A 26,856-nucleotide genomic window follows, 5' to 3' on the forward strand; every position below is an offset into this window, starting at 1 on the left:
TATGAATTTAATCATCATTAAGATTTGTTTTCTGGCCTAGCATATGATCTATCTTGGAAAATAGTTCCATGTGAACTTGAGAAAAATGTATATTCTGTTCTTTTGAATGGAATATCCTGTAAATATCTGTTAGGACTATTAATTTGGCCTAAACTGTCATTTAAGGTTTCCTTACTCTGTATAAATGATTTACGAATTGATATAAATGGCATATTAATGGCATGTTAAAGTCCCCCACAATTACTGGATTGCTGTACATTTCTCCCTTGAGATCTATTAATATTTTCTTTACATATTTAGGTGCTCCTTTGTTGGGTGTATAAATATTTACAAATGCTACATTACCTTATTGGATTGACCCCTTTATCATTATGTAACATGATCTATTATCTCGTATTACAATCCTCGTTTTTAAAATCTACTTTGGTTGGTATAAACAGAGCTAATCCAGCTTTCTTACAGTTTTCATTTGCATGGGATACCTTTCTCCATCTCTTTGACTTAAGGCCATGAGAGTTCTTATATCTAAGGAGAGTCTCACACCATGTAGATGATCTTTTTGTTATCCATTCAGTCACTTCACTGTCTTCTGATTTGCAAATTTAGTCCATCTACATTTAAGTAATTAATGATAAGTATGTACTTAATGACATTTTGTTAATTATCTCCTCCCTATATCTTTGTAGTTCTTCTCTATTATTTTCTTCTTAGCTTAAAAAACAGGAAAATGAAAATTTAACATACTAAAATTTATGGGGTGGGACAAAAGCAATTCTAAGAGGGAAGCTCACAATGATAAATGGTTCCATAAAGAAACAATAAAAACCTCAACCTCAAATAAATAACCTAACTATATACCTAAAGGAACTAGGGAAAAAAAAAAAATAAAGCCGAAAGAAGGAAATAATAAAGATGAGAGTAGAAATAAGTGAAATAGAAACTAAAGATAACAGAAAAGATTAATGAAACTAAGAGCTGCTTCTCCTAAAAATTAAGCAAAACTGACAAACCTCAGAACTCGTCTAGAAAAAAGACAACTCAAAATCAGACATAAAAGATGTTATGACTGGTACCACAGAAATAGAAATGATCATAATACCATGAATAACCATATGCTAAGAAAATGGACAACTTAGAAAAAATGGATAAATTCTTAGGAAATAAACCTGCCAAGACCAAACCATTATCTAACCGAAAACCTGAACACATACTAGTAAGGCGGCTAAGTAAGTTATGAAAAGCCTCCTAACAAACAACAGTACACAAGTCAGCTTCACTGATGAATTCTACCAAACATTCAAATTAGGATTAATACAAATCCCTTCTAACAGAAGAGAAGGGAACTTTACCAAATTCACTCTGAGGCAAGCATTACCGTGATACCAAAACAAGATAAAGATACCATGCAGACAGGAGAAAATGGAAAGATAAATTGCAAAAATAAAGAAACTATCAATCAAGAATACTTCACCTAGTAATGCTGTCCTTCAAAACTAAAGTGAAATAAAGACCTTCGCTAAACAAAAGTTGAGGGACTTCATCACCACAAACCTGCATTACAAGAAATGCTGAAAAGAGATTTAAGCAGAAATAAAAAGACACTGTTCATAACATGAAAACATGACAAAATACAGAACACCTGGGTGGCTGTTGGTTAAGAATCTGCCTTTGAGGGGCGCCTGGGTGGCTCAATGGGGTAAGCCTCTGCCTTCGGCTCAGGCCATGATCCCAGGTTCCTGGGATAGAAACCCGTAACAGACTCTCTGCTCAGCGGGGAGCCTGCTTCCCCCCTCTGCCTTCTTGTGATCTCTGCCTGTCAAATAAATAAATAAAATCTTAAAAAAAAAAAAAAATCGGGCTTTGGCTTAGGACATGAGCCTGAAGTCCCAGGATTGAGCCCTACATCAGGCTCCCTCCCCTCAATGAGGAGTCTGCATCACCCTCTCCTCCTCCCCCAACTTGACTCTCTCTCTCTCCAATAAATAAAATCTTAAAAAAAAAAAAAAAAGACAATACAGGACCACACTATAAATGTAAACACACAGTCAGACTCTGAATCCCTAGTATTATAATATGGTAGTGTGTTAATTACTTTAGTATAAAGGACAAAACCATTAAAATATTAAACATTAAAACTATTACTTTAACTTCAATAAATACACAGTATAAAGAATGTAAATGTGACATCAGACACATAAACATCAGACTGAGGGGAATCTTGTAGAGATAACTGCATGCTCATGTTCACTGCATCATTTTTCACAAAGGCCAAAATATGAAAACAACCTAAGTGCAAATCAACAGATGAATGAATGAGGAAAATGCAGTATCTATACACTTGAATACTTTTCAGCCAACACAAAGAAGGAAATCCTGTCATTGTGACAACTGGATGAACCTTCCAGTTGTAATGATAAGTGAAATAAGTCAGACAGAGAAAAAAATATACTGCATGATTTCACTTCTACAGGGAATTTTTTTTAAAAAGCCAAATCCAGAGAAACAGACACAGAGTGGTAGTTACCAGGGACTGGGAGATAGGGGAAATGGGAAGCAATCAGTCAAAGGATATAAACTTCCAATTATAAGATTAAAAAGTTCTGGGGGCAATGTACAGAATGAGGGTTATAGCTAATCACACTGTATTCTATAATCTTAAATGTCTCACCACCAAAAAAACAAAAACAAAAACAAAAAGCACCAAATAGAAATAATACAAGGGGATGGGTTGTTATTAGCTAATGCTATAATGGTAATCATTTTGCAACATACAAATATATCAAACCAAAGTTATACACTTTAAATGTACAAAAAAAAAAGGCAAGATAAAACCTTTTCAGACTAAGAAAACTAAAACAAAAGGAAGGAAATGGACTAACATTCCTCTTCAAAGAAAAAGATCATTCAGATTGGATGAAAGAACCCAATCACAAGATATCTACAAGAGACACACTTTATATACAGAATGACCTTAAATAGGTTCTACTGAAAGAATGAAAAAATATGTATCATGCAAACTTTAAGTATAATAAAGCTGTTATGACTATATTTATATCAGACAAAAGAAGAAATTAAAACAAGGAGTTTTACAAATATTAAAAGAATGAATTTATAATAATAAAGGGGTAAATTCATCATGAAGATACACATTATGAAGAAAACACATTATCAAAAGCTATGGAATACAGCTAAAATAGTGTTTAGAGAAAAATATATAGCTTTAAATATTTAAGAAAGAAAGGTCTAATTCAATGATTTAAATGTCCACCTTAAGAAACTATATTACAGAGAGAAGAGACAAGATGGCGGAAAAGTAGCAGCCTGGCGGAGAAGTAGCAGCCTGAGATGACATCAGGACGGAGGAGTCCAACTAGATAATTATCAAACCATTCCAAACACCTACAAACCCCACAGGACATCAAAGAGAAGAAGAGGAGCAATTCTAAGAACAGAAAATCGACCACTTTCTGAAAGGTAGAATGTGCAGAGAAGCAAATCCGAAGGGACAGGAATATAGACTGCGGGGGGAGGAGCTGGCTCACAGTGAGAGGGGCCGGCTCCTGGCATGCAGTGGAGCGGCCAGCACAAAATCTGAACTTTCAGAAGTCAGCTCCACTGAGGGACATAGCGCCAGAGGCTAAGCAGGATTGGAGCCCTCACGGGGACAGGGTGCCTCAGGTCTCCCGCAGGATCACTGAAGGATCAGGGCTGTCTGAGTGTAGCAGAACTTGCAGCTTTAGAGAGGGGAAGCCAACTACAGAGACGAAGCCGAGGAGTGTGCTCTCAGCTCGGGGTTACATTAAACTATGATCCATGGAACAGGTGGCCCACTGCTCTTTGAGCAGGGACCCCACAAGTGGCAGGTATGGGGAGATTCACCTTCCTTCTCTGAAGGCAGGAATCTGCTGGCTTTGGAGACTCCAAACCGGGCTGTGCACCAGAGACAGAAACACGTGGGACCGGGTGAGCCGAGAATACAGCCGGGGACCGGGGATACAGGAGAGATTAACCGCTTTTCACTAAGGATGCACTGATAAGTGGGGCCCCGGCTCTTGGCTCCTCCGGGTGGAGAATGGGAGGCCACCATTTTCATTTCCCTCCTACAAAGCTTTACAGAAACTGTTCAAGGAACAAAAATTCCAAGAGCAAACCCAAGCAGATTACATAGCCCTTGGCAAGGGTGGTGCAATACCGCCTCCGGCAAAAACGTTTGAGAATCACTGCAACAGGCCCCTTCCACAGAAGACCAGCAAGATCCAGCCAAGACCATGCTCAATGATCAAGAAGAACATCGGAATTCCAGAAGAGGAGAAAGAAAAGCATGGAATTCATGGCGTTCTCTCCATGATACTTTAGTCTTACAAAGTTAATTGTTTTATTTTTTTCTTATTAATTTTTTTTAACTTTTACTCTTTTAGTGTTTTTGAACTAGTTTATCTTAACAATAGTTTTCAAAAAAAATATTTTAAAAATTCATGATCAAAGTCATATTTTATCTTCATAGTATCTAGCTTTATTTTTTGTATATATATATATATAGTGTTTTTCCTTATAAAAAAATTCTGGTATGCAATTTCTTTCAACAGATCAAAATATACCCTATTATCCAGCACAGGGATTTGTTCTAGTCTCCAGCCTAATCAAATTCTCTCCACGTTCTATTGCTTTCTTTTTCCAACCAACATATCAATTGCTTTTTTAGATTTTTTTTAAAATTTTTCATCTTTACAGTCATATTCCATCCCTTCATCATGTTTACTCTTATTTTGGTGTACATATAAGTTTTCCTTTCCTTAAGAGTTTGGGAGGTAGTTTCTTCTAAGACACCAAAATACACCCGAAATCAAGTGTGTGGAACTGTACTATTCACCAGTCTAAGACATACATATTTTTTTTCCTTTTTACCCCTTTCTTTGTGCCCCGCAATTTGGGGTAGCTTCTGATTTGGTTAACATACATTGTTCTGGGGTCTTTGACACCCTTTTAGTATTTTATTCTCTCATTCAACTATTCTTATCTGAATAAAATGGCGGAAAACCTCACCACACAAAAAAAGAACGAGAAGCAGTACTGACAGGTAGGGACATAATCAATACGGACACTGGTAATATGTCAGATCTAGTGTTCAGAGTAACAATGCTCAAGGTGTTAGCTGGACTGGAAAAAGGCATGAAAGATTATTAGAGAAACCCTGTCTGGAGAAACAAAAGCCCTTTCTGGAGAAATAAAAGAACTAAAATCCAACCAAGCTGAAGTAAAAAAAGCTATTAATGAGATGCAATAAAAACTGGAGGCTCTTACTGCTAGGATAAATGAGGCAGAAGAGAGAAGTAGGGATACAGAAGAGCAAATGATGGAGAATAAAGAAGCTGAGCAAAAGAGAGACAACTACTGGACCATGAGGGGAGAATATCCAGATATAAGTGATACCCTAAGACAAAACAGTATTAGAATCACTAGGATTCCAGAAGAAGAAGAAGGGGGAGGGGGACCAAAAGGGATACTGAATTGAATTACATAGAGAATTTCTCTAACATGGAAAATGAACAAACATCAAAATCCAGGAGGCATAGAGAACTGCCCAAGATCAATAAAAACAGGTTCACAACCCATCATCCAATAGTAAAATTTACAAGTCTTACTGACAAAGAGAAAATCTTAAGAACAGCTCAGGACAAGAAGACTAAAACATACAATGGTGAAAATATTAGACTGGTAGCAAATTTATCCACAGAGAACTGGCAGGCCAGATTGATATATTCAGAGTATTAAATGAGAAAAACATGCCACGAATACTATATCCAGTGAAGCTATGATTGTAAATAGAAGGAGAGATAAAAAGCTTCCAGAACAAACAGAAACTAAAAGAATTTGTAAACACCAAACCAGACATACAGAAAATATTGAAAGGTGTCCTCTAAGCAAAGAAAGAACCTAAAAGTATTACACCAGAATGGAACAGAGAAAACATATTGTAACAGTCACCTTACAAGAAATAAAAGGGCACTAAATTGATATCCCTCAATAGTTACCCTGAATGTGAATGGGATAAATGCCCCAATCAAAAGACACAGGGTATCAGAATGTATTAAAAAGACAAGACTCATCCATATGCTGTCTACGAGAAACTCATTTTAGACCCAAGGACACCTCCATCTGAAAGTGCGGGGGTAGAAAATAATTTACCATGCTAATGGACAACAAAAGAAAGCTGGGGTGGCAATCCTAATATCAGATAAATTACATGTTAAGCCAAAGACTATAACAAGAGATGAGGAAGGACACCCTATCTATCATACTTAAAGGGTCTGTTCAACAAGAAGATGTAACAGTTTTAAATGTCTATGCCCCTAACCTGGGAGTAGCCAATTATATAAACCAATTAATAACAAAATCAAAGAAACACATTGACAATAATACAGTAACAGTAGGGGACTTTAACACCTCCCTCACAGAAACAGACAGATCATCTAAGCAAAAAGATCGACAAGGAAATAAAGGCTTTAAATGACACACTGGACTACACGGACATCACAGAGATATTCAGAACACTCCATCCAAAAGCAACAGAATACACATTCTTCTCTAGTGCACATGGGACACGCTTCAGAATAGATCACACCCTGGCTCACAAAATCACGTCTTAACCAGTACCAAAGATGGGATCGTTCCCTGAATATTTTCAGACCACAATGTTCTAGCTCTGAAGCGAGAACTCAATCACAAGAGGAAAGCTGGAAAGAACACAAATACACGGAGGCTAAAGAGCATCCTACTAAAGAATGAATGGGTCAACCAGGAAATTAAAAAACTGAAAAAATTCAGGAAAGAAATGAAAATGAAAACACAACTGTTCAAAATCTTTGGGACACAGCAAAGGCAGCCCTGAGAGGAAAGTATATAGCGATACAAGCCTTTCTCAAGAAACAAGAAAGCTCTCAAGTACACAACCTAACCCTACACCTAAAGGAGCTGGAGAAAGAACAGCGAAGAAAGCCTAAACCCAGCAGGAGAAGAGAAATAGTCAAGTCAGAACAAAAATCAATGAAACAGAAACCAAAGAACAGTAGAACAAATCAATGAAACTAGGAGCTGGTTCTCTCATAACACACCCCTGGTGCCAGACTTCTGCAAAAGCAAAGAGAAAGGACCCAAATTAATAAAATCATGAATGAAAGAGGAGAGATCACAACCAACACCAAAGAAATACAAACAATTTTAAGAACGTACTATGAGCAACTATACGCCAGCAAATCTGACAATCTGGAAGAAATGGGTGCATTCCTAGAGACGTATAAACTAACAAAACTGAACCAGGAAGACAAAGAAAACCTGAACAGACCCATAACCAGTACGGAGATTGAAGCAGTCATCAAAAATCTCCCAACAAACAAGAGCCCAGGGCCAGACGGCGTCCCGGGGGAATGGTACCAAGCATTTAAAGAAGAACTAATACCTGTTCTCCTCAACTGTTCCAAAAAATGGAAATGGAAGGAAGACTTCCAAACTCGTTCTATGAGGCCAGCACTACCTTGATCCCAAAACCAGACAAAGACCCCACCAAAAAAGAGAATTACAGACCAATATCCTTGATGAACACGGATGCAAAAATTCTCATCAAGATACCAGCCAACAGGCTCCAACAGTACATTAAAAGGATTATTCACCCCGACCAAGTGGGATTTATTCCAGGGCTGCAAGGCTGGTTCAACATCTGCAAGTCAATCAATGTGATACAGTACCTTAATAAAAGAAAGAACAAGAACTGTATGATACTCTCAACAGATGCTGAAAAAGCATCTGACAAAGTACAGCATCCCTTCTTGATCAAAACTCTTCAAAGTGTAGGGACAGAGGATACATATCTCAATATCCTCAAAGCCATCTATGCAAAACCCACGTCAAATATCATTCTCAATGGCGAAAACTGAGAGCTTTTCCCCTAAGGTCAGGAACACGGCAGGAATGTCCACTATCACCACTGCTATTCAACACAGTACTAGAAATCCTAGCCTCAGCAATCAGACAACAAAAAGAAATAAAAGGCGTCTGAATACGCAAGGAAGAAGTCAAACTCTCACTCTTTGCAAACGACACAATACTTTATGCAGAAAACCCAAAATACTCCACGCCAAAAATGCCAGAACTCATACAGGAATTCACTTACACGTCAGGATATAAAATCAATGCCCAGAAACCAGTTGCATTTCTATACACAAACAACAAGAGAGAAGAAAGAGAAATTAAGCAGTCGATCCCATTTACAATCGCACCCAAAACCGTAAGATACCTAGGAATAAACCTAACCAAAGAGGCAAACACTCTGCACTCAGAAAACTATAAAGTACGCATGAAAGAAATGGAGGAAGACACAAAGAAATGGAAAAACGCTCCATGCTCATGAATTGCAAGAACAAATACTGTGAAAATGTCTATGCTACCTAAAGCAATCTACATGTTTAATGCAATCCCTATCAGAATACCATCCGTTTTTTCCAAAGAAAAGGAACAAATAATCCTAAAATTTATATGGAACCAGAAAAGGCCCTGAACAGCCAGAGCAATGTTGACAAAGAAAGCCAAAGTTGGTGGCAACACATTTCCAGACTCCAAGCTCTATTACAAAGCTGTCTTCATCAAGACAGTATGGTACTGGCACAGAAACAGACACATAGATCAACGGAACAGAACAGAGAGCCCAGAAATAGACCCTCAACTCTATGGCGAAATAATCTTTGACAAAGCAGGAAATGGAAATGGAAAAAAGACAGTCTCTTCAACAAAAGGTGTTGGGAAAACCAGACAGCCACATGCAGAAGAATGAAACTGGACCATTTCCTTACACCACACACACAAATTGACTCAAAATGGATGAAAGGCCTCAATGTGAGAACAGGAATCCATCAAAATCCTTGAGGAGAGCCCAGGCAGCAACCTCTTCGACCTCAGCCGCAGCAACTTCTTCCTAGTAATATCGCCAAAGGCAAGGGAAGCAAGGGCAAAATGAACTACTGGGACTTCATCAAGATCAACAGCTTTTGCACAGTAAAGGAAACAGTCAACAAAACCAAAAGACAACTGACAAAATCGGAGAAGATATTCGCAAATGACATAGCAGATAAAGGGCTAGTATCCAAAATCTATAAAGAACTTATCAATCTCACCACCCAAAGAACAAATGACCAATCAAGAAATGGGCAGAAGACATGAACAGACATTTCTACAAAGAAGACATCCAGATGGCAGATGGCCAACAGACACATGAAGAAGTGCTCTGCACCACTCGGTATCAGAGAAATACACATCAAAACCACAATGAGATACCACCTTACACCAGTCAGAATGGCTAAAATGAACAAGTCAGGAAACGACAGATGCTGGCGTGGATGCAGAGAAAAGGGAACCCTCCTACACTGTTGCTGGGAATGCAGGCTGGTGCAGCCACTCTGGAAAACAGCAAGGCGGTTCCTCAAAAAGTTGAAAATAGAGCTACCCTACAACCCAGCAATCACACTACTGGAATTTGCCCTAAAGATACAAATGTAGTGATCCGAAGGGGCACATACACCGGAATGTTTATAGCAGCAACGTCCACAATAGCAGCAATGTCCACAATAGCCAACAACGCAAAGAACCTAGATGTCCTTCAACAGATGAATGGATAAAGAAGATGTGGTATATATACACAACGGAATACTGTGCAGCCATCAAAAGAAATGAAATCTTGCCATTTGCAACGATGTGGATGGAACTAGGGGTATTATACTGAGTGAAATAAGTCAATCAGAGAAAGACAATTATATCATCTCTCTGATATGAGGAATTTAAGGGGAAGGGCAGGGGATTTTGGGGGATAGGGAAGGGAAAAAATGAAGCAAGATGGGATCAGCAGAGAGACAAACCATAAGAGACTCTTAGTCTCACAAAACAAACTGAGGGTTGCCGAGGGGAGGGGGGCATGGAAAGGGTGGTTGGGTTATGGAAATTGGAGAGGGTGGTTGGGTTATGGAAACTGGGGAGGGTATGTGCTATATTGAGTGATGGTAAGTATGTAAGCCTAATGATTCACAGACCAGTACCCCTGGGGCAAATAATACCTTATATGTCAATAAAACAATAAAGAGAGAAAAAAATTTTTTAAATTTAATAAAAAGAAACTCTATCACATTTTAATATAAGTTGTCCTCATTAGGGAGTAGGGAAAGATAAGCAATACAATTTCAAGATTATCAGTAAGAAGACGTTTTTTGTTTTGACGTAATCTCTACACCCAACATGGGACTCAAATTTACAATCCCAAAATCAAGATTCAAATGCTCTATTGACTGAGCAGCCAGGCACCCACAAAGAACACCTCTGGTAACAAACCTACAATCTGTCAGAGAATGTCACAGCTTTCAAGTATCTGAATTGTAAGTTAAAGTCACACAATCATGCAGGGACCTAAGCTGACAGAAGCTCTATGATCACCTATAAAAGGCTCCCAATGTTGACCTGGAGAAACAATAACCAGCTGATCAAGAGGAAATCACAGAAATACAAAGCAGATTTTTGTAATTCAGACTTGGTAGTCACACATTATCACTTTTGGTAATACTCCATTGGCAAGAACTTGTTAAGCAGCCACATCTCAGTGCAAGGGGAGTGGAGACACAATCTCCAGTATCCTCCTTAAACTTTCTCTGCTATGAAAAGGAGAAAATAAATTTTGGTAAGTGGCCAGTCATGTCTGCCAAAAGCTGCCCCTCTGGCTTAAACTATTTATATGCAGGCTTCTTCCCTCAGAGAAAATACTCACCTGCATGAATATTATTAGTACTGTTTACTGGAGCAAAAAAGTTAAGCAATCTAAATGTCTGCAAGGAAATGTTTCACTAAATTATGGTGTGTGTGTGTGTGTGTGTGTGTATACACATACACACACAAAATATAGCTATTAATACAAATGAGCTGTATGTTAACACTAATGATAGAAAGGCTGTTTATGACATACTAAGTAAAAAAAATAAAATAGGTATATGATTCTAAATTTAAAATAAATAATATCATATACACATACATATATATATATAACATGGAAAAAGGTATGAAAACTTCAAACTGTGACCCTGATAGGCTTGTCCTCAATTCATCTCAAAACATTTAAATATAAGAGTTCACTAGGAAAAAACTTCTAAGAACTTAGACACAAATCCTCAACAAGAAAACCATATGCAGCATTTGAATCAGTTTACAGTGAAAGGAGCAAAATCATTGCATTTGCTGTAATGATTTCATCATATTCTAATAGAGGAGAGATAATAAAGAATTTGAGGTATTTAGAAAAATAACATTTTAAAAATTGGGAAAGAAAAACTAAAACAAAACCAAAAAAGGGTTCAAAGAGAAAATACAAATAGTCAATGTTGTAGTTAAAAATGAGTTTTAAATCTTCTAAGCTTTCTGTAAGCTAAATCTATAAGAAAGGTCAATCAACTCAATCTGGATCTCTGTACAGTACACTGAGTGCATATTCTTCAAATTCTAGTGATAAATATTCCTCTTTCAGCAGGCCATTTGATTAGACCTTGGTTAAGCAGACAAGGACACAGAGAATTAGTATTCTATAGTACTGCTTAAGATTAGATTCATTTGCTTCAGAAGACGACAAGCAGATGGCAAAAATAACACACTACATTATAAACTAAAGACCCTAAACAGAAATCTTAAATGAAGAGCCCTCCCTCTTCCAAACGGAGAATGACTATATAATAATTAATATTTAGATGATTTTTCCATGTAGCTCTTAGCAATATCATATACAGGTTTTCGGTGAATGTAAATGTAAGTAACTATACAGGCAGACTAAGAGTTCTTTATTACGCCATGAGACTAGACTGTTACTTAACCCTCAGGTATAAGCTAAAATGTTCTTGGGTTTTCAGAGCTCTCAAAATACTTTATTTTTTAAACTTCAAGAGTAAAAAAACAGATTGATCCTACACATGTTATTTCTTTGACTGCTACTCCTATTCTTATTATATTAACTAACTGCAGTTTCTGGCCAATGTGATCCCATCACTGCTCTTTTATACAATATTATTGCATAAATACAAATTCATTTTTAAGCTCAGATAAATGGTGTGGCCCTTCAATGATAGGCCAGATTTTATTCCATAGTTAGGAATGGAATCACAGATTATAGAATCCTTCAATGCCATTTTTCAGACAAATAAAGTCCCAAGCACAGCATATTTCATAATTTCACGGGATATTCATCTTAGTTTTCTCTTGTATTTTGTAGTAATTGCTTTTGAAACAGAAAGATACTACCGACAAGTATATAAGCCTGAATACTCTAAAAATGATGTCTAAATAAAATGGTATAGAAAAATTAAAATGACACTTTAAATAGCATTCTTCTTAATGTCAAGCTTTTATAATATTTCTTGCTGGTTCGTAACATGTCTTTGCACTTGTGATATTTATCTTGCAGAGGTTCTCATGTGAGGAATTTTGCAGATGACAACCTGAATATGAATTTCTGATATACTGTTCCTCACATTTCCATTCAGGACAAAACAACTGCTAGGGCAAGCAAGGTAGCAAAGCCTGCAGGATACAAGCAAGGCTATGGATTCTTGCAGGGGTTGTCAGAGAAAGAAAGAGCACAAAATTAAGTACTTTTCTGAGCTAAGCATGAGATGGGTGGATACCAGCAAAAATCCCGCCCAAAAAACAAAAGCCTGCAAAGAATGCTGCTGTTTCTTCCTTCAAAATCTGGAGGCTTCAGAGATCACTTTATCTTCTTTAGGATAGTAGAAGACCTGAGATATGTGGTCCTAGGAAGGCGTGCTATAAATTCACGGCCTCAGAGGAACTGCAGGGGACCACTAGGGTAAGCTGAGTTCCCTCCTATTCCTAAGGCTGGGAAAGTACCATCCAATTAACAAAATTGTTAGTTATGTGATACTCACAGGAATGGAGACCATAACACCTATTATACATGAATTTGTGCCAAAGGAGGGATCCTAATAATTTGACTTGACCATCCAAACTGAAGAGCACCTTAAGAAGTCAAAGCAAAATAATATGCCTAAAAGACTTACTCATCAGCCAAGATGGGTAGATTTGAAGCAGATGGGAAATTTAAAGAATGGAAAGGACATTCTCAAAAGTTACAAAAATAAAAAATAAACTTTCAAATTTAAATACTTATTGGTTCAATGAAAGAATAATCACTATGGAAAATGAATTTAATGTCCCGGAAGTTTAGTAGGATGGGGTGGGGGGTCTCAAGATAAAAGAAAAATATACAAACAATTCATAAGGAAAGGGGTAAAATTCTTGGAAGATGTTATTTAGGAGATACAACATATACAAGTGTTTGACAAGGAATGAAAAGAAACACAATTAAGTTGATCATTTTAAGAGGTACTTGATCAATAAAAGATTTGAGTCTGAACATAAACATGGCTTATCTAGTTCCTGCCAGAATGGGAAAATGACACAAATAAGCATAGCCAGGTAAAATTCATGAATTCCAAGGAAAAGAGAAAATCTCATCAATATCGGGACCCAATTAAACACAACATATACAAAGTCTACTTCCACATACAAAGCATCCATCTGCATTCAATGCCTCTCTCTTAAGATAAGCAAAGAGCTGCAAACACCAGAAATCTGAGGAAAACCTCTGCATAGCAATTACCAATTTACTGTGCCTCAGCACCAGTATCTGCTCTATAATAATGGATTAGACTTTACAACCACTTCTCCTTCAAAGTAAACACTATGCTAAGTTTTATTAGCAAAAGGCTCTGAAAAGATACTCAAGGAGGAAGGGGGACTTCTCTTCCTGGTTTTGATACATTAGAGTTTTGTGTTTTTTTACTCTTGCCACATAATCCACCAGAGGTGGTCTAGCTCATCCTCACGCTAAGAGTGTGCAGTTCTCTGGTATTCTTGTGCCCAGCCTGGGACTGATTACCCTCTTTATGCAGCCCTCTAACACAGACACTGGCATGCTCCAAGTCACATCTGGCAGCAGTGCCTCATCTTCCACTGTAATACGGTCTACCACAGCAACACGACTCTATCTCAGAATGTAGTTTCCTGCTACCTAGCAAATGTGAACCAGCTCTGGCTAAGGCAATCCAAAGAACCTCTCTGTCACTCAACAGGCTGCAAACCCACCTTCTCCAATAAGGCCCAAACCCAGGTCTCAGGAAGAGAACAGGTTCATCCAAGTCCTTCTTCCCCTGAGAAATGTCTTTGAACCCGAGAGTCTCATTTACATCTACTTTACATCTTTATAATTATTCCTTTACCATAATTTATCAACTACATATAATTTTACCAATTCAAATAACTGTGTGGTTTCTGACTCTGGGTTAAATCCAGATTGGTTTGGAACTGGCCCCACTAGTAGTTAAAGAAGATAAACCAGTGAAGATTAGATTTGGGGGTTGGTTTGATAATGCTTTGGGGATTAAGCACAGGGCTAAGCTCCTTTCCAAGGAAAAGGCATACTAGTAATCTATGGCATGCAGCAGTTTCAGAAAACCAATCAAGCTATCACCTGTGGTACACTGTGATGAAGCAACAACTCAAATGTATCTTTGAAAGTTTAAGGGGCTGCTGTATTTGCCATTATGGCAGTAATGATAAGTGTAAGAAGAGTGGTATAAGACAGATCCTTTAGTGCATACTTGAGCCCTTAGAAAATGACAAACTCAGTCCACAATGAGAGAACCAGAGAGCTTCCAGGATTCCCCAAGAAGAATTCTCTTCTTTCTTGTAGATGTGGGGCTGGCACTGCTGAAATTCAAGGCAAAAATCTAACTGGATAGGTTTCTGAATTACAACAACAGTTTAATTCAGTCAGTCTCATCAAGTTTCTCATTTGAAAATTAGGACCTGGATCAGGAAAAGAATGGGATCCTAAAACTGGGAATAGAGATACCTGGTTTGTCCTACATGAAATTTAATAATTTTGAACCTGTCCCTATTCCCCCCTCTGTAAACCCCACTCATAGCTGGGAGCCTCCAATACCAGTGAAAGTAGCTTGCTTTCCAGTGTCTGAGAACACGAGCCTTCTCTGGCTTGAAAAATCTCTGATAATCTCATGGGGGCAGATACCTTCAAGGGGAATTCTCATTAAGATCCATAGCCATCCTATAACCTCTAGATCCATAACTAGGGTAAAATCTCAACATACTCCAGGAAGACAAGTATACACAATGACCCAGCAGGAAAAAGCTTAAATACCCAACAGAAACTCAAGGGCCACATGTGAGAGTGGGTTCTAGAAGCAACTGACCAAGGGGAATGAAATATAATGCTACGTCAGACCAAACTAATGGGTAGGAGCACACTTAACTATAGACTCCAGATTTAACATATTAGTTCATGTAGCTAGAAATGAGTGTAATACGTGATCTGGTTTGTGAGCTAAAAATTGCCTTTAAAGGTTGAGATGAACAAGCTTCCCTGACTTTGATACGGAGGGAGTAAAGAATCCAGTGATTTAGGAATATGGAACTGGATTTATCATGTAAGAATTTCATGCCCCTACTCCTCCTCAACTGTGTTCTACAAGAGGGTCCAGAAAGCAATGAGAACCATACTGGTAAAGGTAGAATCTACATCCTTATAAAGGTCTGTGATTAGTCTCCCCTGTAAGCCAGGTGTGAGTATAGGGTATGTGGCCATTAAGAAAACCTCCCAGGTTTCAAGGGAGATAATAGCATCCAAGGTAACAGCCCAAGTGGCCACACCTAATAAAAGATGAGGTGGGAACATAATGTGTTAAGGGCAGTAAGGATGTACTGGTAATCAGAATGGCTTGCCCTACAGAGATCTTTGGCAATAGGTAACGATTAGAGTACCCCCGGGAACAAAACAGGTCAAAGCCTACCATAAAACTGTGTGATTTATGTAACAGAAAAAAATCTAGATCTGGCAGCCAGAAGTCTAACTTGTATCAACCAACAAGGTGGAGAGTTAAGAGCATTCGCTAGTTGAAAATCCTGAGTTAGTTCACAGACTCAGAGAACATTAAAGGGCATGGAGACCAGGTACGTCCCTTGAAGAAACACCTTGTGTAACTATTACAAGCACACACCATACATTCTTTAATCCTTCCTCAGAGATTTGCGGCTATTAATTGGAGGTATGATGTGCTGTGAAAAGGAATTATCTAGACATTTCATATATAAATAGACACTGTCTCTGAACTGACCTTAATTTCTAGGGATCCAAAATGTTACTGTGGTCCACCAGTTAAATTAGGGACTTACGGTAGTCGGGTGATACATGGGGTTGTAAATCAAGTCTAACTGATAGTGAACATAAGCAGACCAGGGACCCACTCTGTGGTTATTTCCTTGGTTCATATATATACACTTGGGAAAGACATACCTGGCAACTGGCAGAACCCCATTTGGATTTTCTGACACATGAGGTAAGGGGCATAATGGTAGGAATGTCTAAAGTTCATGGAATTTCCTCTCCTTAGCAAAACTGTAAACTAGAAACAATGTTGTATCTCTGAAGTAGGTGCAGAGTTTAATCAGACTTTAAAAATCAGGTGGTGAGGGGCGCCTGGGTGGCTCAGTGGATTGGGCCGCTGCCTTTGGCTCGGGTCGTGATCTCGGGGTCCTGGGATCGAGTCCCGCATCGGGCTCTCTGCTCAGCGGCGAGCCTGCTTCCCTTCCTCTCTCTCTCTGCCTGCCTCTCTGCCTACTTGTGATCTCTCCCCCCGCCCCCTCTCTCTCTCTGTCAAATAAATAAATAAATAAATCTTTAAAAAAAAAAAAAATCAGGTGGTGAAAACTACTATATCCCCAATAAATGCACCAGTTTGGCCTACAAAAAAACTAGAAAACTACTATGGATTATCATAAACTTAATCAGGTGGTGACTTTCACTTTTTTTTTTTTAAAGATTTTTATTTATTTATTTGATAGACAGAGATCACAAGTAGGCAGAGAGGCAGGCAGAGAGAGAGGGGGAAGCAGTCTCCCCGCTGAGCAGAGAGCCCGATGTGGGGCTCGATCCCAGGACCCTGAGATCATGACCTGAGCTGAAGGCAGAGGCTTAAACCACTGAGCCACCCAGGCGCCCCTGGTGACTTTCACTTTAACTGCAATTCGTAACACTTGATATGCAGCTACTAACCATGCTAATGCTTTTTTCTCAAATAAAAAGGACCTCTCAAAGTAAGCTGTTATTGTGTATAAAGTAGAAGGATCACAAATAAGGATAACTTCCCACTGTTGCTTCTGCACTATGTTAATGCTCCTGCACTATGTTAATGCTCCTGCTCCCTGCCATAATGTAGTTGTCTTGGCCATGTATTATCACACAATTTCTGAATGTCAAGAGTCCAAACACAGCTCACCTAAATCTGTTCAGGGTCTCACAGGCCTGCAATCAACGTATTTACTGCTCTATATTCTTATTTGGAGGCTCAAAGGGAGAAGAATCCACCGCCAAGCTAACTTATATTGTTGGAAGAATTTATTTCCTTGTGACTGGCTATAGAACGGAGGGCCCTCACCTCCTGCTAGTAAGTGGCTGAAGACAACTTTCCAATCCACAAAGATATGAAAAGTTCCTTGCCACACAGGCTTCCCCAACATCACTTATTTTTTGTCTAACCAACAAGAAAAAACCCTAAAGCAAGTGTGCTAGTGAGACAGCATCTTACATAACATAACATAATCACAAAAGAGCCCTATAGCATCATGGCTATAACTGATGATTAGAAGCAAGCCACAGTCCCACTCAAAGGAAGGGGTCAAGAGCATGAATACCAGGAAGTAGCAGTCATTAGGGGCCACACTTGAAGTCTGTCCACCACAAAAATCCAGACAACTTCAACATCTCTACATTCCAGAAAACATGATCCTTCTCCACTATTTTGATGACATGCCCAGGACCACTGAATGGGCAGATACTTACTTTACTTTAGTAAAGTACTTACTTTAGTGAGACAGCCACTGGACCCCCGATTTTTAGGGGGTTATCTCTCAACCTCTACTTTGCATATATCTTAATAAAGCTTTAAATGTATCTGCTACTTCCTGATCATCCTACTGAATTAGCACAATGCTGTCAGAAATAAAATTATGTAAATACCAGAAGAAAACAATGAAAAGAAATGAAAAATTTAAGAAGCAGGATTGGGGGTGGGCAAGAAAAGGGAGGGGGCTTCTATTGTGGTCACTGTACCATTCTGCTTTTTAAAAAAATCATGTGCATGTATTGTTTAGATAAAAATAAAATATGGTTTATAAAAAGAAGAAAATAAAGATGTAGATCAAAAGATAAACAGAAATAGAAATGCTGAAGTGGCAATATTAACATCAAATTGACACGAAAGACAAGCACTAAATAGGAAATAAATATTTATAATGGTAAAAGGCTAAGTATTCATGGTATTTAAGCAAGTAAATATTGGACCTAGGATGTAATGCTATGTGAAATAAAGTAAATATTAAATATTTACTTTAAGTCTGCTTTTATGGATTTAGAATTCTCAACTCCAACAGGATTTCATCTACATTTTTTTCTAATTGTTTTATTTTATTATTACTACTTAATACTTTACTATGTCTAGACGTTGGGGTACAGTATGATGTAACTTTTTTTTTCAAGTTGTTAATCAGTTGTCAATTGTGAATAGAAAGAAAGAGGCAGAATATAATTTTTAACATTAATTATTATATATACTTGGGTCTGCTTTTGTTCAACTGATCCATCTGCCAGTAGATGAACCAATGACATATTCTGTATTATGAACGAATGACATATTTCTGTACAGAAAATTAACATTTTCTGTAGCATTATGATACAGTCTACCAATTAGTAAAGTGAGCCCCTCATGACTCATTTTCAGGATTTTCTTCCCTAATTAAATCTGTACTTCTCTTCACTTCAGGAATACCAAAAACAATCCTAAAACTTTTATTGTTTCTACATTATATACATAAATAAATTTTAAAAGACTTTTAAAGGAAATGTAAATGGACAATAAATATTTCAGAAAAAATGTAACCTGAGTTACTCCTAATCAGGGAAATAAATTCCTGAGAATTCAAAATGCCACCATTTTTGTCTATCAATATGACAAATTTTAAAAGATTAAAAATTATTAAGTCTTAGTGATACCAGGTCTTTGGAAAATACATAAGTTCTTTTCTTTTTAATTCAAGTAAAATTAACAAAGTATTTTATTAGTTTCAGGTGTAAAATATAATGGTTCAACAATTTTATATGTTTCTCAGTGCTCATCAAGGTTAAGTGTACATTTAATCCCCTGTATCGATTTCACATCACTGATGCAACTTAACTCCCCTGTGGCAACCACTGGTTTACTCTCTGTTTTTGAGTCTTTTAAAATTCTATTTCTTTACCATTCTTTGTTAACTTGTTTTATTTTATAAATACTACACAAGTGAAATCATACAGTATTTGTTTTTCTCTGTATTTCACATGCATTACATCCTAGGTCCATCCATGTTGTTACAAATGGCAAGATCTTACTTTTCTTTACCGCTGGGAAACATTGCATGTGTTCATGTCTCTCTGTGTGTGTGCACCACATCTTCAACCATTCATCTATCAATGGACACTAAGATTGCTTCCATATTGTGGCTACTGTAAATGATACTGCAATAAACCTAGGGATGTATGTATCTTGTCAAATTAGTGTTTTCATTTTCTTTGGGCAAATACACAGAAGTGGAATTACTGGATCAAATGGTAGTTCTATTTTTAGTTTTTTGAGGAAACTCCGTAATGTTTTCCACAGTGGCTACACCAACTATATTCCCACCAACAGTGCATGGGGGTTCCTTTTTGTCCGCATCCTTGCCAAAACTTGTTTTTTCTTGTACTTTTTGTTTAAGCCATTTTGACAGGCATAAAATAGTATCTCATTGTGGTTTTTATTTGCAGTACCCTGATAACTAGTGATGTTGAATATCTATCTTCTCATATTTCTTTTGGCTGGCTGTACATCTTTTTTTGAAAAATGTCTATTCAGGTCCTCTGCCCATTTTTGATTGGATTATTTGTTCTTTTGGAGTGCAGGTGAACACATTTTTTACATATTTTAGATACTAACCCCTAGTTAAGACCTATCATATCCGAGTATCTTCTCCCATTCAGTAGGTTTTTTTATTCTATTGATGGTTTCCTCTGCTGTGCAAGCACTTTTTTTTATTTCGATGTAGTCCCAACTCTTGCCAGAGTAGACATATCTAATGTGTTTCTATAGTCAAGGTCAAAGAATTTACTGCCTATGTTTTCTTCTAGGAATCTTATATTTTTAGGTCTCACATTTAGGTCTTTAGTCCATTTTGAGTTTATTTATGTGTATGATGTATGAGAGTGGTCCAGTTTCATTCTTTTGTATGTAGCTGCCCACTTTTCCCACCACAATCTGTTAAAAAGAATTTTTTGCCCCACTGTACATTCCTTCCTCGTTTGTCATAAGTTAACTGACCATATAAACATGTGTTTACTTCTAGACTCTATTTTGCTCCACTGGTCTGTGCATCTATTTTTTTTGCCAGTACCATACTGCTTCAATTACTACAGCTTTACAATATACCCTGAAAATGGGAATTTTGATACCTCTGGCTTTGTTCTTCCTTTTCAACATTACTATGTTGGGTCTTCTGTAGTTCCATACAAACTTCAGGATTATTTGTTCCAGTTTTCTGGAAAATGTTGCTGGTATTTTGATGGGAACTGCATTAAATCTGCAAATTGCTTTGCATAGTATGGACATTTTAACAATTAGTTTCTCCAATCCACTATCCTTCCAAGTGTTTGTTACCTTCAATCTCTTTCATCAATATTAAATAGTTTTCTGAGTATAGGTCTGTCACCTCCTGGTTAATTTTATTCCATGGTATTTCATTCTTTGTGGTTCAACTGTAAATGGGACTGTTTTCTTAATTTCTCTTTCTACTATGTCATTACTAAAGATATGCAACAAATTTCTGCATACTAATTTTTTATTCAAGGACTTCACTGAGTTCACGTATCCGTTCTGGTAGTTTTGGGTGGTCTTTAGGGTTTTCTATATATAGAATCACGTCATCTGCAAATACTGAAAGTTTGATTTCTTTATGAATATAGATACCTTTTATTTCTTTTTCTTGACTGATTGCTCTGGCTAGGACTTCCAGTATAAAAGTGGTGAGAGTGGAATGAAAGTGCTGAGACTGGACATTCTTGTCCTGTTTATCATAAAGGCAAGGGCCTCAGTTTTCACCACTATTATGTTAGTTATGGGTTATTCATACATGGCTTTATTTTGTTAAAATATGTTCCCTCTAAACCTACATTTCTTAGGGTTTTTATCATGACTGAATATTGTACTTAGTCAAATGCTTTTTTGGCATTTGTAGAGAGGATATGGTTTTTATCCTTTTTGTTATTAAAGCAATGTATTACATTGCTTGGTTTGTGAATACTGAGTCACTCTGCATCATGGGAATAAATCCCACTTGATCATGGTGAATGAATTTTTTAATATATTATTAGACTTGTCTTGTTAATATTTTGTTGAGGATTTCTGCATCTATGTTCATCAGAAATACTTGAATACAATGTTCCCCCACTTTTTTTTGTAGTATCTTTACCTGATTTGGGAATCAGAGTAATGCTAGTTTCACAGAATGAATTTGGGAGCTTTTTTTCTCACTTATTTTTTTGGAATGGTTTGAGAAGTATAGTTATTAACTCTTCTTTGAATGTCTGGTAGAATTCGCCTGAAAAACTATCTGGTCCTGGACTTTTTATTAGTGGTGGGAGTTATTTTCTGTTTGTTTGTTTCTTTCTTTATCACTGATTCAATTTTATCACTGGCAATCAATCTGTTCACATTTTCTTATTTCTTCCAGATTCAGTTTTCAAGGTTTAATGTTTCAAGGAATTTCTCCATTTCTTCTATGTTGTCAAATTTGTTGGCATTGCAAAATAGATATTTTCAAGGGAAGAGTTCAGATGGTGGAAGAAGAGTAGGCAAACCTCATTTCATCTGGTCCCCAGAATTCAGCTAAATAATTATCAAATTATTCTGAATACCTATGAAGTTAACCAGAGATCTAAGAATAGGATGAATTGCTGTGGTTGTGGAAGACACAAGAAGACATTAGAGAATCACTTACTGGAGAAATAAAAGAACTAAAATCTAATTAGGCTGCACTAAAAAGGGCTGTTACTGAAACGCAATAGAAAAATGGAGGCCCTAATGCTAGGAAAAATGAGGCAAAAGAGTCAGTTATACAGGAGACAAAATAATGGAGAATACGGAAGCTGAGAAAAAGAGATAAACAACTACTGGATCATAAAGGAAGGATTCAAGAGATGAGCAATATGATAAAGCAAAACATTATTAGAATAACTGGATCCCAGAGGAAGAGGAAGGAGAAAGAGGGACAGAAGGTTTATTTGAAAAAATTATACCCGAAACTTCCCAAACTTTCCTAATTTGGGGAAGAAAAAAAGGCACACAAGTTCAGGGGATGAAGAGAACACCCCTCAAAATCAATAAAAATCGGTCTACAACTTGACATAAAGTGAAGTTTGCAAATTTCATCAAGAAAAAATCCTGAAAGCAGCTCAGGACAAGAGGTCCTTAACCTATAAGGATAGAAACATAAGGCTGGCGGGAGACCTGTCCACAAAGACCTGGCAGGCCAGAAAGGACTGGCATGATATATATTCAATGTGTTAAATGAGAAAAATATTCAGCCAAAAATACTTCACCCAGCAGGGCTGTCATTAAGAATAAAAACAGAGATAAAGAGATTCTAGGACAAACAGAGACTAAAAGAATTTATGATCACTAAACCAGCCTTGCATGAAATTAATTAAAGGGGATCCTTTGAGCAAAGAGAACCTAAAAGTAAGACCAGAAAAGGAACAGAGACAACCTACAGAAACAGTGACATTATAGGTAACAAAATTTAGGTATAGCTAAATTCCCTATCTTTCAATAATAACACTGAATGTAAATGGACTAAATGCTCCAATCAAAAGACACAGGGTATCAGATTAGATTTTAAAAAAACAAGACCTGTTGATATGCTGTCTACAAGAGACACGTTTTAGACCCAAACTCATACCCAAATTGAACGTGATGGGGTGGGGATCCTTTATCAAGCTCATGGATATAAAAAAAAAAAGCTGGGGTAGCAATCTTTATATCAGACAAACTAGGTTTTAAATCAAAGACTGTAATAAGATACAAAGAACACTGTACCATAATAAAAGGATCTATCCAACAAGAAGATCTAACAATTGTGAACGTTTATGCTTGTAACATGGGACCAGCAAATTATATGAACCAATTAATAACAAAATTAAAGGAACACACTGATAATAATATAGTAAGAGTAAAGGACTTTAACACTCTACTCACAATAAATGGACAGATCATCTAAGCAGAAGATCAAAAAGGAAACAAAGACACACTCTACCAGATGGACTTCACAGATATATCAAAACATTTCATCCTAAAACTACAGAATACACATTTTTCCAAGTGCATATGGAATATTCTCCAGAATATACCACACACAGGGTCTCAACCAGTACCAAAAGACTGATGATTCCCTACATATTTTCGGCCCAGTTTTTTTTTTTTTTGAAGATTTATTTGACAAAGAGAGAGAGGGTGCACAATGGGAGAAGGAGAAGCAGGCTCCCTATTGAGCAGGGAGCCTGATGTGGGGCTTGATCCCAGGACCCTGGGATCATGACCTGAGCCAAAGGCAGATGTTTAACTAAATGAGGCAACGAGGGGCTCCTCAGACCAGATTTTTAAAACTTCAACTCAATCACAAGAGAAAATTTAGAAGGAACACAAACACATGGAAGTTAAAGAGCATCCTACTAAAGAATGAACGGGCCAACCAGAAAATTGAGGAATACTATTAAAAAATTCATGGAAACAAAATAAAAACACAACTGTTCCAAACCTTTGGGAGGCAGCAAAGTTGGACCTAAGAGGAACATATACAGCAATATAGGTCCTTCTCAAGGAACAAGAAAAGCTGCAAATACACAACCTAACCTTACACCTACAGGAGCTGTAGAAAGAACAGCAAATAAAGCCTAAATCCAGCAGAAAGAGAATAAAGATCAGAGCAGAAATCAATGAAAGGAAATCAAAGAATATAATGGATCAAAGGAACTAGGAGCTGGATCTTTGAAAGAATTAACAAGATCAATAAACCTCTAGTCAGACTTAACAAAAAGCAAAGAGAAAGGACCAAAATAAATAAAATCATGAATGAAGAAGGTGACATCACAACTGACACTGAAGAAATAAAATTAAAAGAGCATATCATGAGCAATTACATGCCAACAAATTGGGCTATCTAGAAGAAAAGGACACCTTCCTAGAAACATAAACTACCAAAACTAAAACAGGAAGAAATAGAAAACTGGAACAGAGCCATAACCAGCAAAGAAATTGAAGCAGAAATAACAAATATCCCAACAAACCAAGGGTCCAGGACCAGATGCCGCCCACCAAATTCTATCATTTATTTATTTATTTGTTTGTTTTTTAAAAGATTTTATTTATTTGACAGAGATCACAAGCAGGCAGGGAGGCAGGCAGAGAGAGAGGAGGAAGCAGGCTCTCTGCAGAGCAGAGAGCCCGATGCAGGGCTTTGATCCCAGGACCCTGGGATCATGACCTGAGCCGAAGGCAGAGGCTTTAACTCACTGAGCCACCCAGGCGCCCCTACCATTTTTTTTTAAAGACTTTATTTATTTATTTGTCAGAGAAAGAACACAAGCAGGAAGAGTGGCAGGCAGAGGGAGAAGCAGGCTCTCTGCTGAGCAAAGAGCCTGATGTGGGGCTAAATCCCAGAACCCTGGAATCATGACCTAAGTCGAGGCACTTAACCGACTGAGCCATCCAGGCATTCCTCCACCAAACATTTAAAGAAGAATTAATACCTCTTCTTATGAAGATGTTTCAAGAAATAGAAACAGAAGGAAAACTTCCAAACTCTTTCTATGAGCATTACCTTGACCGTTTTAAAACCAAAGATCAAAAGGAGAATCATCAAAAAGGAGAATTACAGAGCAATATCCCTGATGAATATGGATGCAAAAATTCTCACCAAGATACTAACTAACAACATCCAAAAGTACAATGAAAGGATTATTCACCAAAACAAAGCTGGATTTATTCTTGGGCTGCAAAAGTGGTTATATGCAAATCAACCAATGTGATGGACCACATTAATAAAATAAAGGATAGGAACCATAAGAGCATCACAATAGATACAGAAAAAGAACATCTGACAAAATATAGCATCCTTTCTTGATTAAAACTCCGCAGTGTAGGGACGGGAGAATGTACTTCAATATCATAAAAGCTGTATGTTAAAAACCCACAACAAATATCATCCTCAACAGGGAAAAACTGATAACTTATCACCTAAAGTTGGGAATACAACAGGAATGCCCATCCTCTGCACTTTTGTTTGACACAGTACTAGAAGCCCTACCCTCAGCAATCAGATAACAAAAAGAAATAAAAGGAATCCAAATCGGCTAAGAAGAAATCAAACTTTCACTCTTCGCAGATGACATGTTATTCTATGAGGAAAACCTAAGATGCCATCCCAAAATTGCTAGAAGTCATTTGGAATTCAGCAAAGTCACAGGATATAAAAAACCAATGCAGAGAGGTCAGCTGCATTTCTATACATTAACACTGAAGCAAAAGAAAGAGAAATTAAGGAATCGATCCTATTTAAAATTGCACCAAAAACCGTAAGATACCAAGAATAAACCTTACCAAAGAAGTAAAGGATCTATACTCAAAACTAGAGATTATGAAGGAAATTGAGGAAGACATAAAGAAATGGAAAAACATTTCACACTCATGGACTGGAAGTTCAAATACAGCTAAAATGTTTATGCTGGCCAAAGAAATCTACACATTCAATGCAATCCCTATCAAAATACCATCAACTTTTTCCAAAAAGTTGGAACAAATAATCCTGAAATTTTTATGGAACCAGAAAAGACCCCGAATAGCCATAAAAATGTTGAAAAAGAAAACCAAAGCTTGTGACATCACAATTCCGGATTTCAAGCTATACTGAAAAGTGAAATCATCAAGATAATATGGTATTGGGACAAAAAAGGACACACAGATCAATGGAAAAGAACAGAGAACCCAGAAATGGACCCTCAACTCTATGGCCAACTAATCTTCCACAAAGCAGGAAAGAATATTCAATAGGAAAAAGACAGTCTCTTCAACAAATGGTGTTAGGAAAAGTGGATAGCCACATGCTGAAGAATGATACCAGACCATTTTCTTACACCATATACAAAAATAAATACAAATGGATGAAAGACCTAAATGTGATCCAGGAATCCATACAAATCCTAGAGGAGAACAAAGGCAGTAACCTATTGGACGTTTACCACAGTTCTTCCCAATAGACAAGTCGTCAAAGGCAAGGAAAAATGAACTACAGGGACTTCACCAAGATAAAAAGCTTTTGTGCAGCAAAAGAAACAGTCGACAAAACCAAAAGACAACTGACAGCATGGGAGAAAATATTTGCAAATGTCTTATCAGATAAAGGGCTGGTATCTAAAATTTATAAAGAACTTAGCAAACTCAACACCCAAAAAACAAATAAACAAAAAATCCAGGTAAGAAATGGGCAAAAGACATGGACATTTCTCCAAAGACATCCAAATGGCCAAGAGACATGAAAAAATGCTCAACACCACTTGGCATCACAGAAATACAAATCAAAACCACAATGAGCTACCACCTCACAGCATTCAGGCTAAAATTAACAACTCAG

General features: G+C 37.3%; 1 protein-coding gene and 1 long non-coding RNA gene across 3 annotated transcripts in view; both read right to left on the reverse strand.

Moving 5' to 3' along the window:
- Positions 1-26,856, reverse strand: part of STAG1 (stromal antigen 1) — a 434,712-nt gene that overhangs the window by 237,113 nt on the left and 170,743 nt on the right. The window lies entirely within an intron of this gene.
- Positions 5,446-22,797, reverse strand: LOC116584899. Its single transcript, XR_004283371.1, has 3 exons — positions 22,541-22,797; positions 19,364-19,366; positions 5,446-5,577 (listed from the first exon to the last, which is right to left on the reverse strand). It is a non-coding gene; the product is annotated as an uncharacterized LOC116584899 (long non-coding RNA).

Source organism: Mustela erminea, chromosome 1 (genome assembly GCF_009829155.1).
Source record: "Mustela erminea isolate mMusErm1 chromosome 1, mMusErm1.Pri, whole genome shotgun sequence".
Lineage (NCBI taxonomy): Eukaryota > Metazoa > Chordata > Mammalia > Carnivora > Mustelidae > Mustela > Mustela erminea.